Below are 14,132 nucleotides of genomic sequence, written 5' to 3'. Positions count from 1 at the left end.
TAGGATGGATCGTGCTACATTCACACCTAAGACCTTTTTAAGTTATTGATGTATGCCCATTACAGCAATGGATTCATATTCTGTCTCTTGCATGTGAAATGTAAATATTAACAGGCCATTGGTTAAAGGTGTAATTCTGATTGGTTTGTCTTAATCTCCATATTTAATTCAGGGTAGATATAGTTACCTCTATTTATTCCACTTTTCCCTTTGAATCCAGTAAATTGTATTCCTAATTCTAATTTTTTACTTTGTCAACATATATTCTTGTGTCCAACTCAACAGAGCGGTGTATCCGATGGGACCAGACTAATTCTCTATTCTGATTGTTGATTTTGTATTAAACTATTGTGCTGTCTTCAATCACTTATGACTTTTGCACACCGTTGAATTGAGTGTTTCTGAGTCCTTCCTTAAATTTTCGAATTGCACATGCAGAACCCCATGGCCATGCCCAAACAGCAATGACTGCTTTTTAGACATGCTCAATTTTCTGTGCCTTACAGCCTTGGATGTGGTCCCAATTAGATGTGCAATTCAGTGTGTACTGGTTCCCACGCTGCACTGGTCCCGACGTGATCTTCTGCAGATTAATCTTTTTTGGTCCAACTTCCTCTGCGTACCTTCACCCGTGTGTGCCACTCCTTTGAAGTTCTAGGCAAGTGAACATTTTTGTAGCAAAACATAGCCATTAATTGGAACACAGTTTTCCTTTGAAGATGTGTTTTGCTAAAGGAATTTGCAGAGACACCCAGGCTCAATTCCCAAGCTTTAAATAATCCTGCAGGTGCGGGTTCTAGCCCTCTATACGACCTTCTGATACCTAATTGTGGTGGAGAATTACATTTATGTTTTTCCACTTGCCATAACATATATTATATTGTTCTGGATTTACCCCTAGTCTCTTAAATATATGATAACATAATCCATTATGTATGCTTTTCAGATCATTAAATCATTACGCTCCTCTGTTGCTTATTGCCACTTATCATACAGGTACCTTCTGTTATTATTTTTATTTTATTCAATTGTCCTTTGGTGTGATACATGTTGTTGGGCCGTTTGGGTAAGATCTATGTGATCTCATCTATTACTTGTGATGTGAGCCCTTGGGAAATTGTGCCATGTTATTTTGGTATATATTCTAATTCTGCTGGAGGCATTTCCACTGTTGATGGATCAGCATTTATTATTATGCATATTGTAAATTGAGGTATGAGGTACATGGTAATCTTCCATCTTTACCGTAAATGAGAATTTGCAAAGTTATTTTTTTTTGTTTTAAATGTTTCATTTTGGGACCAATTGACCATCCTAGTTTTTTCGTTTTTTCTCTTCCTTTTCTTTCCACCAATGTCTGTTTTGTATTTTTGGATTTTCATAGTGGAATATCAGGCATTGAATTTGAAATGTCCTGATGATGAACCTTACATTCGGAAAGTATCGAATGTCGTCGAACACGCACAATGACCATTTATTATATATGTGATTTCACAGGGCTGATTTGTGGCTTTGGGTATTGTGAGAAGCATGAGTAATTTCTATAACTGTCACTTGACAATTGCCTGAGTATATTAATTTGTGTTTTTTGTTGATACCCACCACTTTTTTGATTGTCAATAAATGTATTTTAAAATTTTAAATTGAGTCAAAATTCACTGATATAATTTGATATTAACTGTGCTTCTGTAGGGACTTTTGGTCCTTAAAATAATATTGATAATGATTTCATTGAGACATGGCTACCGATTATTAGTGATATAGTGAGGGGTACCAATTTCATATCGAAGTATATGACATTCCTTTGTTAGTGAGTGGTGAACTTGTAGGTCACACCGCACTCCTTCCACAGGGATTTCATACACTTCGATATGAAATTGGTGAGTTGGTCAGATACCACCTTTCTGGGAAACCCCATGCAGGAAAAGATTCTCATCAAAGCCTGGCCCTCCACAGGTGCCGTCGTTGTCCTCAGAGGTATAGCTTTGGGTACCAGGTGGCATGGGCCACCAAGACCAGGATATACCGGCCCCACAATGTCCATCCCCACCCTCTCAAAAGGGGAGCCTAATACCTGAAAAGGTTGGAGAGGAGGCTTACATTTCTTTCCACTCTTACCACTTGCCTTAAAACATTTGCAAGACCTACAATGAGCATCAGACTGCCTTCACACTTGGGGCCTAAAGAAATGAGTTACAATCCTGTCAGAGGTTTTGTCCTGCTCCAAATGTCCTGCCAAAGGCATGACGCGAGCCAGACCCAGTAGGAAGGTCCCGAAGTTCTGTGGTAGCACCATAACACGGGCTGACCCAGGCTCAGTGATCGTAGGCTCGCTGTATAGGAGACCATTCTCTCAGTAGATCCAGTATGACCTTGGCTGCGCACCAGCTGCCAGGTTGGCAGCCTGCTGCTGCAAACCCTCTAGAGAAGGGAATTCTTCCTACTCCCTGCAGAACCTTTCCCTGGTGGGACCCCCTTCTTGCTGCCAATGGGTCAGCTCAGATAAGTTCCTCAGTTAAGCCACTTATTTCCCTGTAGGTTCTGGGACGTCCACCTCGAGGCCAGGCTCCTCCCGGACCATGGAAACGTGAGGGGTGGATTTCCCGTGCCCTTTGCCCTTTCTCTTGGCAGGCACCTGGGCCATTGTTTCAGGCTCCAGGCCCTTCTGATCACCCTTACTGGCTGCCATGGACTGAGTGGTCACCCATGCCCACTCTGACAACAAAAGCATCTCCAAGTGAGACCTGAGTTGAAAATCCTTCCACAAAGAATGGTCCAGGTTGTTCCATTGCAGACAATATATATGTATGGTAGTGCTCACAACCACACTTAAAGGGAACCTGCGACACCTTACACTGGCATTCTGAATTGTCTACAGCAATTACTTGGTGGAATGCCGCAGGGACTACTTGCTCCTCAGAGACCAGGTGACACGGGACTGAGGTCACACTGGCTCCAATATTTCTGAGAGCCTCCACTCTATTCCCATTGATGGTCATCCCGTTGTACTTTTTACTGTTTGCAGCCACCTGGCTTCCTGGGACCATCTCATTGTCCCCTAGTGAGATAAGGGTCATCTCTGGTGGGTCCCCACCCTCCTCTGTGTTCTTCTCCCCCATGCGCTACACTAGCCATCACAGTAGCCTGCCTACTGGTGTGGGACTGTGCCCTCTTTGTACATTTGGGATATCCCTTCAGGTGACCCACCTGGTCACATGTATATCACTTACAGAGTCCTGTCTCTGCAGGCTTTCCTGAAGAGAACCATTGTTTCTTATCTCCAGAGGGCAGGAATCCTTAATATGTGTACCATTTGGGGGCCCTTTTGAGAACTCCTTGGTTTTTCCATTGTATCCCCCTCTCTTCTGCTGGGGAACCTGCACACCTTTGGCAGAGTCTCCCCATACACCTTCTTGTGGACCTTGGAACTCACGTAGTAGTGTGCTTCCATCGCAAGCTTCCTGGGGACAGCCAGCTTGATATCAGTCAAGTGCTGGCGCAGTCCTGCAAAACATTGACTAGAAAAGTGCTCCCACAAATCAGATTGTAGAACCCCTGAAAATCTGTCACATTACTGCCCTTCACCCAAGTAGCCAATGACCTGCAAAAAGAATCTACACATTCCAACAAAACATGTGCATCAGTTCTCCTATTGGACCTAAATTGATCCCAGTTTTTGTCAGGAGTGAGACAATACCTAGTGAGAAGGACCTCCTTCATGTCAGTGTAGGTGAGGTTCTGCCCTTACCCAAAGCCAAAAAAGTGTAACTCCCCTATTCCGTGAAGTGATTCCACAATCCTGTGCCCTAATTCCTCTCATGGACCCCATTCATGTGGATAGCTGCCTCATAGCCACGAAACCACATCTGTATGTCACCCCCCTTTTGGTACTCCTTGCCTATATTCTTGAATATGTGTACTACTTTCTCAGGGTATGTCGAAAAATTGCTGCCACCATAGAAGCTCTCCAGGTCTATTTGATGCCTCCTGGCTTCTCTCCAGTCCTCCAGCTCCACTGGAGACAAACCACTGCTGCCTGGGCTGGAGGGAACCTCCCCTCTCAACAGCACATCAACCCTTTTATAGCACCTCTTTTCTGGTGAGGCCTCTGATTTGGACTTTTAGGTTTTTGCAAATAGCCTTCAATTCCTTTATGTTGTAGGTTTCCAACCTTTCCTTCTCGAAGGCTAATACCAGGGATGCAACTGATGATGATGATAATGACTCAGGCATGATGCAATAGGAATTTTAAGTTCAAAAAGTTGGAAACACAAAAATAGACCAAAAATAAAACAGTATGTGGTACGTAGTGGTCTGCAATATGGTAGAAGTGTACACCAATCACTGTGGGTCAAGTGCAAATGCAAGTCTTCTCCCATAGCTGCCACCAATGTTAGAAATGGGGGTCTCTAGTTGGCAGGTTGTTATCCTGCCCAACTATGGACCCATCTTCCTAGTCAGGATAAGGGAGTTAGATTTCTGAAATAACCCCTGCTCAACCCCTTGGTAACTTGGCTTGAGCAGTCAGGCTTATCTTAGGATTGCAGCAAAAATGCCCAATTTCTCTTTAATTCTGGCCCCAGGGGGTCGTTCTGGGTCCCTCCTACATGGCGTAAGGAGACAGTGTAACCCTACCGGGCCCTCCTTTTTAAAAAAAAGTTTATTATTGTTGTTTTCAAGAGAATAACAAAAAAGGAAAAGAAACACTGCATAAGTACATATCATGGTAAATTCACAAATGAACAAATCATTATATCCTAGCTTGCCCTCCTATATTATTTGTTTAAGATAATGGCAAGGGACTAAGTCCCCAAGTCCTGAAATTGCTGCCAGAAACATTTTTCTTCTTGTTGCTGGCAGTCAATCAGAGCGGTTGCACCCCTGGAGCATATCTCCTGAGGGAGCAAACTGGCCCAAGGGAAAAAAAAGCTCGACAATCAGAATTCTCTATTTTTTTTATTGGTTTCACGGGGCTTATGCAGACAGTCCCTTGAACTCAACTGTCAAGATATACAAATATTTTTACACCATAATTTCCCTAAAACTACAGTAGAGATTTACACCAAATCAAAATAACACACTTACTGGACCAAGATCTAACTTAATTTTGTGTAATTTCATTCAACAGTTTTTGCAGTAGTGCTTCTTAAAAAAGTCTATGGAAAATGCATGTGAATTTTGCATTTTGGGACCCCCCTATTTTCTCAGCACTTGCTGGACGGGTCACCCCAAAGCTTTGAATGCACAAATCAGGCAAAAAAGAGAGATTTTGAAAGTTTTGTGGAGATTTGCCAAACTGCACTAAAGTTATTAGCAAAACAATAAAGGCATTTCATATGGGAAAGCTGACCTAACTATAACTACCTAGTGGCAAGAGTCACTGGGTAACATAAATATATTTGGCCTCAGAGGATGGGATTCTGGGGCCTCTTAAGGCTCATCGAGGGGGCCACATGCCCCCTTCTACAATTAATAATGAGCATCAAACCCCCTGGGGTTGGCTACCGAGGGCCCTATCTCGAAATGGGAATAATCAAGATTGAGTGGAGGGGCGGCAACAAGTAAAGGATCAGGGTGGCCTCTCAATCTGCTCTTGGAACATCAGCGGCTTACAGACAAAAGCCAAGTATCCAGTACTTATAGGATTTCAGGGTTCATTTGACATCCTAATGTTCCAAGAGACTGGGCCGCAAATGTCAGGAACCAGGCTAGTCAGGCACAGCGGCGCCGTTTCCAAGTCCATTTTTGTCCCCAAGTGCAATCTGCCAGAGAAGAACAGGCCAGGGTCAAGTCCAATATGGCCACCACGCTGGCCCAAGAAGAACGCCAGGTCAGCATTCTAGGCATTCCAGAGATTCCAGAATGTACCGGAGAGACGCGCTGTGAAGTGCGCACTTCACCGTTATCGTCAGCGGAGCAGGAAGCAGGAGTCTCGTCAGAGCGTGTAGCGTTCAGCGAAGGGAGAGAGCAGAATTTGTGAAGAGCCCATTTCCGAAATTAAACTAGCAAGTTTAATTAGTCGGAATTTCAGAGTTCAGGAGTTCGAGGAAAAAACGACAAGCGTAGACAGCGAGAAGACATTACTACAGTGAGGAGTAAATGGTGGGAGGTTGAATTATAGTTTTGGAACAGATAGTAAGTGCCACGATATCAGAAATTTTGGAACAGCTTCCAGTGAGAAAGTTTAGTAAACGTTAGAGCGAGCAAATACTAGAACAGACATTAGTTTTCAGTGAGGTAAAAGAATAGACTTACCTGAGGCAAAACTACACTGGCCAGGAGTCGGGCAGTTTAGTTCAGTCCTGTAAAATTGCGAACCATTTCTAAGAGGAAGAAAAGGAAGCAAAGACTACAGTGAGGAAAGAGATTACACAGCACATAACGGACATTCAAGAAAAGATATACTTACCAGAAAGTAAACAGAACCCCCAGCAAAACGAAGCTTCAGTAAAACAGGCAGGTGAGAGGTCACTGAAAAGAGAAGATTAAATACATTAGTAGAGATAGAAGATAGGAAGGTAAAATAACCGAGTATAATATATTCTTTACAGAAAAGAAGTTGCCTTTAAAAGACAAAAGAAAAGAATAGCTGAAGCAAATAGAAGAGGAGCACAGGCGCTCGCAGAATCGGGTAGGTTACAGTGAAGTGAGGAAAGTTATAAAAGAGATAAGGAGGGATCTTAGTGTAAATTGTAATAACACATTTAATTGCAGCTACTCTGAGACGAATCAGAAGAAGACCCAAGGGTTAGAAGAAAGAAGACACCGAGGGGTTCCAAGTAGCCGAAGAAGACGGGCGCAGTCTCTTCTCTGTCCAATTCCCCTTTCCCCGTGGCCGTCCACTTGGCCACGCGCTTAGTGAATAGCGTGGGCTGGGGGTATAGTCGCAGGGAATTGGGTAAATAGGCAACATTCTGCTCCTGCGCAAGAAGACTGGAATTGAGAAGCTTCTCTGACAGAGTGAAGTGCCCAAGTATATATTGCGCCTGAGCAGAATGGCAGAAGGTTTAGATTTAAAAAGGTTAGGTGAAATTTTGGAAGGCTTACAAAAGGAATTAGTGGCAGTGCGTGAGGAAAATCGAGATTTTAAAGAAGAATTACTCACCTCAAAAAGAGAGACCTCAGATTTAAATTTAAAGGTTAACACCCTAGCGTCAGGAATTAGCTTTAAAATGTCAACAGGAAAGGGAAATTATGGAGAAGATGCCACTACCTCTACTACGCCCAAGTCTACGACACAGGTCATACACTCCTTGTCCCCAGTCATTCCTTTGGCAGCGCCCGAGAGATTCAATGGGGATCCCCAGAAGGCTCAGGTATTTCTGACTCAATGCACCTTACACTCTATGTGCCGACCCGCGTTATTTCCTGATGCGCAGTTGCAAGTGACGTTCATACTGTCGTATCTTAGTGAAGACGCAGCTGCATGGTCAATGCCTTTGGTGTCAAGAAATGATCCAGTGTTGTACGAGATCGAGGAATTTAAGAAGGAATTTCTACGCATTTTTACACACGCAAGGCAGCACAAGCTACAGATAATGAGCTATTAGAAATCAGACAGGGAAATCGAGATTTAATTGCATATTTGGCACAGTACAATAAATTGGTGGTGGAAACAAACTGGCCTGAGAATAATAGAGCGGCAGTATTTTATCGCGGTTTGCGAGATGAATTGAAGGATGCCTTGGCTCAAGTACCAAATAGGCCCATCGAAATTTCAGCCCTAATTGATTTGGTATTAGAAATTGATTTCCGGCAGAGTGAGCGTCGCGGTGAGAGGCGACGAGACTACAAGATGGCGACTCCCAGATTTGATCGAGCTCGAACGGAAAATTCAAGAGGAAACGAGGCTTCGCAAGGTTGTGAACCAATGCAGATTGGAGCAATTCGTGGACCCTTATCTAAAGAAGAGAAGGATCGAAGGCGAATAAATAAGCAGTGCCTATATTTTGGAGCTGGAGGGCATTTCGTGCGAGACTGTCTGAAAATACCCAAACAGAAACCGGCGGAAAATCCGCAGCACCACCAGTAATTGGAGTTGGGCTGGTGGTTGCAGAGGAGGAAACAACTCCCAGGCCTCATTCGTTGGCAAACACATTACAGTCGGCATCGCCTCATATGGTGCTCCTTGTAACCCTGCAATTTTGAGAAATTATCTTGAGCCAAGTTACGGTTATGGTGGACTCAGGAGCTACTGGTAATTTTTGTGATCAAAAGTTTGCCAGACGAGTTTATTTAGGAGCAATTTTGAAAGACAAAAGTGAGCCAGTAAGAGCGGTGGATGGTACTAATCTCTCTTCGGGGCCCATAACCAGTCACACAGAATTGGTCAACATAACAACAGCAGAAAGACATAGTGAGCAACTACATTTCAATCTCATAGATGCGCCGCAATTTCAGTTAATTCTGGGATTGCCATGGCTCACGGAGCACAATCCGACAATAAACTGGAGTGCCAGAACCATTACCTTGGATTCACAGTACTGTAAGGAACATTGTTTTGAGGATACAGAGAAGGAAGTGGAGGAAACCCCTGCAAAACTGTTGTGTCAAGTTGAAAGAACCATTTGTGTGGTCCAAACACAGGAATTGCCTAATATCTACAAGGAATTTTCAGAGGTTTTTAGTGAAGTTGAGGCGGAGAAATTACCTCCACATCGAGAGTTTGACTGTAGAATTGACTTGGAGCCTGGATCTAATCTACCGTGTAGTCGAATATATGCACTCACAGAGAAAGAAGATCACCACTTGAAAGAGTATTTGCAGAAGTACCTGGAAAATGGCTTCATTCGCCCTTCCCAGTCACCTGTATCGTCACCTCTATTTTTCATTCCGAAAAAGGATGGCAGTCTTCGCACGTGCATCGATTACAGATTAATCAATCGCATCACCATTAAGAACCGGTACCCCTTACCCTTGATCTCAGTATTGCTGGATCAAGTTAAGCAAGCGCAGATCTATACTAAGCTAGATTTGCAGGGAGCTTACCATTTGGTTAGGGTACGAAAGGGAGATGAGTGTAAGACCCCTTTTCGAACCAAACACGGCTTGTATGAATACCAGGTAATGCCCTATGGTTTATGCAATGCTCCGGCTTTTTTTCAGTACTTTAATAATGATGTGCTGAAGGAATATCTAGATCGAAGCGTCCTTCTATACATAGATGACATTCTCATTTCCTCCAGTTCTGAGGAAGAGCACGTGGGACATGTGAAAGGAGTTATACAACAATTAAGAGAGAATAATTTATTTGTAAAATTGGAGAAATGTGCCTTTCATGTGGATACTGTGGAGTTCCTGAGTTTCGTGCTGTCTCCCAAGGGAATAACAATGGATGAGAGGAAGGTTAAGGCAGTAAAGGAGTGGGAATCTCCAAAGTCAGTGAAGGAGGTGCAAAGCTTCATAGGGTTTGCCAACTTCTATCGGAGATTCATCCAAGATTTTTCCAAGAAGGTGGTTCCTTTGACTAAACTTCTAAAGAAAGGAGTTAAGTTTTTTGGGACAGAAGAAGCAGAAAAGGCTTTTGCAGATTTAAAGAGTGATTTCACCACTGCTCCAATACTACTTCATCCTGATCCTACAGAACCATTTTATGTAGAAACAGACGCCTCCAATTTGGCATTGGGAGGAGTGCTTTCTCAACGACACAAGACTACAGGCCAATTGCATCCTGTGGTTTTTCGCTCTCGCAAGCTAACACCTGCGGAGGTTGTATTACACCATCACAGAGAAAGAACTGTTAGCCATCAAGGATGCTTTTACAGAGTGGTGTAATTATCTGTTAGGAGCTCAGCATACTGTGACAGTCTACACAGATCATCGAAATTTGAAGTTTCTGAAGTCAGCACGAACTCTCACGCCCAGGCAGTTGCGTTGGTCCCTATATTTTGCAGACTACGATTTTGTGATTATGTATCGTCCTGGAGCGCAGAACGGTAAAGCGAATGCTTTATCTAGGCTTGGCAATGAAGACTTTCAAGAAATAACTAAAGATCAAAACATCATAGCTGAGGAATGAATTATTGGATCAGTGCTTCATGGGGGTGTTATTGGGCCACAGCAGCTGACAATGAAGGAAGAGGAACTCCAGACTTGGGTGCAACAGGATCCTTGTCGAGAACTTCGCGACAATCTGCCTTACCATAACGGGGCATTGTATTTGCCGACTCTAGAACTTCAAAAGAAGGCCTTGAATGAGTGTCACGGTCATCTGTTGGCAGGACACAAGGGAATTCAGAAGACAGAAGAGTTGGTGAAATGGAGTTTTTGGTGGGCAAATATGACTCAGGAGATTCGGCAGTATGTCGCCACTTGTGAGACTTGTGCTAGAGGAAAGTCAGAAAGAATGGCCCAAAAGGACTCTTGCAACCTTTGCCCCCACCTCCGGGTCCATGGCACACAGTAACAGTGGACTTGATTGTAGAACTACCCTCTAGTCAGGGATATGACACTATCTTCGTTTGTGTAGATGCTTTTACCAAAATGGCCCACTTCGTCCCATTAAAAGGGATACCAACAGCTAAAGAATTAGTCCAGCATTTTAGTCAAGCTGTAGTTCGGGCTCATGGCATACCAAAAGTATTGATCTCAGATAGGGGATCCCAGTTTCTGTCCCTTTTTGGAGGGCCTTTACTAAAAAATTGGGAATAGAAGCCAGATATTCTACAAGCTATCACCCAGAATCTGATGGTCAAACAGAGAGGACTAATCAAGAGCTAGAGCAGTACCTTAGATTATGTCTATTAGATCATGAGGGAGATTGGCCAGAGTATCTGTGGACTGCGGAGTTTGCTCATAACAACGCTCAGAATGTGTCCACGGGATATTCCCCTTTTTATCTCAATTCAGGTAGACATCCAAATTCCACTATCAGTTTTCAGCAAGTGGAGGTCCCAGCAGTAAAGGATCATAGGCCAGATGTAGGTAACTTCTATTTACTGACTCATAAATACCGAATTTTACCGATTCGGTATTTATGAATCGGTAAATATGAAGAAGGGAGATGTAGGTAATTTTTGTTTTTGAATTACCGAATCGGTAACATTCGGTATTTACCGATTCGGTAAATGCCGAATCGGTATTTCCCATTGATTCCTATGGGCCTTGAAGCCCATAGGAATCAATGGGCAATACCGATTCGGTATTTACCGATTTGGTAAATACCGAATCCTGCAAGGGTGCAGGGGGTGTCACTTTGACACCCTCTAGCACCCAGACTACAGGCATATGTGACATGTGGCACACATACATGCCCTAAGGGCATGTCTGTGTGTCACATAGTACAGGTGTGCATGCACAGATGTGCATGCACACCTGAATTCAGTATTTTACCACACAATAGGATTGGGTGGTAAAATACCGACTCTTAAGGGCCTGTGGCACTCTTAGGAGTGTCACCTACATTTGGATTTACCGAATCGGTAAAAATACCGATTCGGTATTTTACAGAATCTGTAAATTTACCGAATCGGTAAATTTACCGATTCTGTAAAATAATGGCCCCTACATCTCAAAAGCCAAATACCGGTCGGTAACGGCTGAAATCGGCCATTACCGACCGGTATTTGGCTACCTACATCTGGCCCTTAGTGCATAACATCACGCAGGTACACCAGTCAGCTATGCACAATCTCACACAGGCCAACAAAGACTACAAGAGATATGCTGATAAGAAAAGGAGGCAGGGCCCAGAGTTGAGAGTGGGAGATAAGGTTTGGCTAAGCACAAAAAATGTAAGGTTGAAAGGGAATCGTAAGTTACAACCCAGGTTCATTGGGCCATATGAGATAAAGGAACAGAAGGGTCCAGTGACTTATCAGTTGAAATTACCCAAGACATTACACATACATCCAGTGTTCCATGTTTCTTTGTTAAAAAAGGTTTCCAAAGACCTTAGATTAGGGAAGAAACCCGAGCAGTGATAATTGAAGGTGGGGAGGAGTTTGAAGTAAAGGAGATTCTGGACACTAAGATCAGGAAAGGTCAGCAGTATTACCTCCTAGATTGGAAAGGGTATGGTCCTGAGGAGAGGTATTGGGTATTGAGTTCAGATGTACATGCTCCTAGATTAATTAGGAACTTTCATACTAAGTTCCCCAAGAAACCAAAATTGGAAGGATCCCCCTTGCGGAGGGGTACTGTCAGGAACCAGGCTAGTCAGGCACAGCGGCGACGTTTCCATGTCCGTTTTTGTCCCCGAGTGCAATCTGCCAGAGAAGAACAGGCCAGGGTCAAGTCCAATATGGCCACCACGCTGGCCCAAGAAAAACGCCAGGTCAGCATTCTAGGCATTCCAGAGATTCCAGAATGTACCGGAGAGACGCGCTGTGAAGTGCGCACTTCACCGGTATCGTCAGTGGAGCAGGAAGCAGGAGTCTCGTCGGAGCGTGTAGCGTTCAGGCGAGGGAGAGAGCAGAATTTGTGAAGAGTCCATTTCCGAAATTAAACTAGCAAGTTTAATTAGTCGGAATTTCAGAGTTCAGGAGTCCGAGGAAAAAACGACAAGCGGAGACAGCGAGAAGACATTACTACAGTGAGGAGTAAATGGTGGGAGGTTGAATTATAGTTTTAGAACAGATAGTAAGTGCCACGATATAAGAAATTTTGGAACAGCTTCCAGTGGGAAAGTTTAGGAAATGTTAGAGCGAGCAAATACTAGAACAGACATTAGTTTTCAGTGAGGTAAAAGAATAGACTTACCTGAGGCAAAACTACACTGGACAGGAGTCGGGTAGTTTAGTTCAGTCCTGTAAAATTGTGAACCATTTCTCAGAGGAAGAAAAGGAAGCAAAAACTACAGTGAGGAAAGAGATTACACAGCACATAACGAACATTCAAGAAAAGATATACTTACCAGAAAATAAACATAACCCCCAGCAAAACGAAGCTTCAGTAAAACAGGCAGGTGAGAGGTCACTGAAAAGAGAAGATTAAATACATTAGTAGAGATAGAAGATAGGAAGGTAAAATAACCGAGTATAATATATTCTTTACAGAAAAGAAGTTGCCTTTAAAAGACAAAAGAAAAGAATAGCTGAAGCAATAGAACAGGAGCACAGGCGCTCGCAGAATCGGGTAGGTTACAGTGAAGTGAGGAAAGTTATAGAAAAGATAAGGAGGGATCTTAGTGTAAATTGTAATAACCCATTTAATTGCAGCTACTCACCGGTGGAATATCCTTCTCCTACCTGGCAGCCAAGACATGGAACTCCCTCCCCATCCACCTCCGGCGAACCCAGGACCATCTCTCCTTCAGGAAGCAGCTCAAGACCTGGCTTTTCGAGCAGTAACGGACCCCTCTCCCCCCAGCGCCTTGAGACCCTTCCGGGTGAGTAGCGCGCTATACAAATGTCTTGATTGATTGATTGACTCTGAGATGAATCAGAAGAAGACCAAAGGGTTAGAAGAAAGAAGACACCGAGGGGTTCCAAGTAGCCGAAGAAGACGGGCGCAGTCTCTTCTCTGTCCAATTCCCCTTTCCCTGTGGCCGTCCACTTGGCCACACGCTTAGTGAATAGCGTGGGCTGGGGGTATAGTCGCAGGGAATTGGGTAGATAGGCAACATTCTGCTCCTGCGCAAGAAGACTGGAATTGAGAAGCTTCTCTGACAGCAAATTAGTATTCCCCTCATCGGATACAAAGAGTATGTAAAACCGGCAGAAAGAAGGAGCGCCTATGGAAGAGCAAAAGGCTGCCTAGCAATTTACATCAACACTAATCTAGTAAGTAAAACCACCGAAGTATACATGGATGACCCAAACAGGCTGGTATTGAAAATGGAGGGTTGGGATAATAATCATAAAGATTTGATCGTTCTTATAAACTTATATATCAATCCAAAGAAAAGAGCGGTCTCATCTAGAAGAATGGTAGCCCAGCTATCCCAACTGAAAAAAAGTTATCACATATCACACTGGCTAGTCACAGGAGATTTTATTCTTAATTTATTCTACCAGCCATCAGAGGAACATACAGATGCAGTTATACCCCTTGCTGACCAAGCACTGCCACTGAAAATCAAGAGGGATAAACTCGGCGAAGAACTTACAAAGGCCTGTGAGCTAATGGGCCAGCTGACTTTGAAAGGTCGAAAGCCTGCTGACACTCCTCCTATCTGGACAAGAGTCTGGGGC

The sequence above is a fragment of the Lissotriton helveticus genome, chromosome 8 (genome assembly GCF_964261635.1).
Source record: "Lissotriton helveticus chromosome 8, aLisHel1.1, whole genome shotgun sequence".
NCBI classification, from domain to species: domain Eukaryota; kingdom Metazoa; phylum Chordata; class Amphibia; order Caudata; family Salamandridae; genus Lissotriton; species Lissotriton helveticus.
This window is presented reverse-complemented; position numbering follows the sequence as displayed.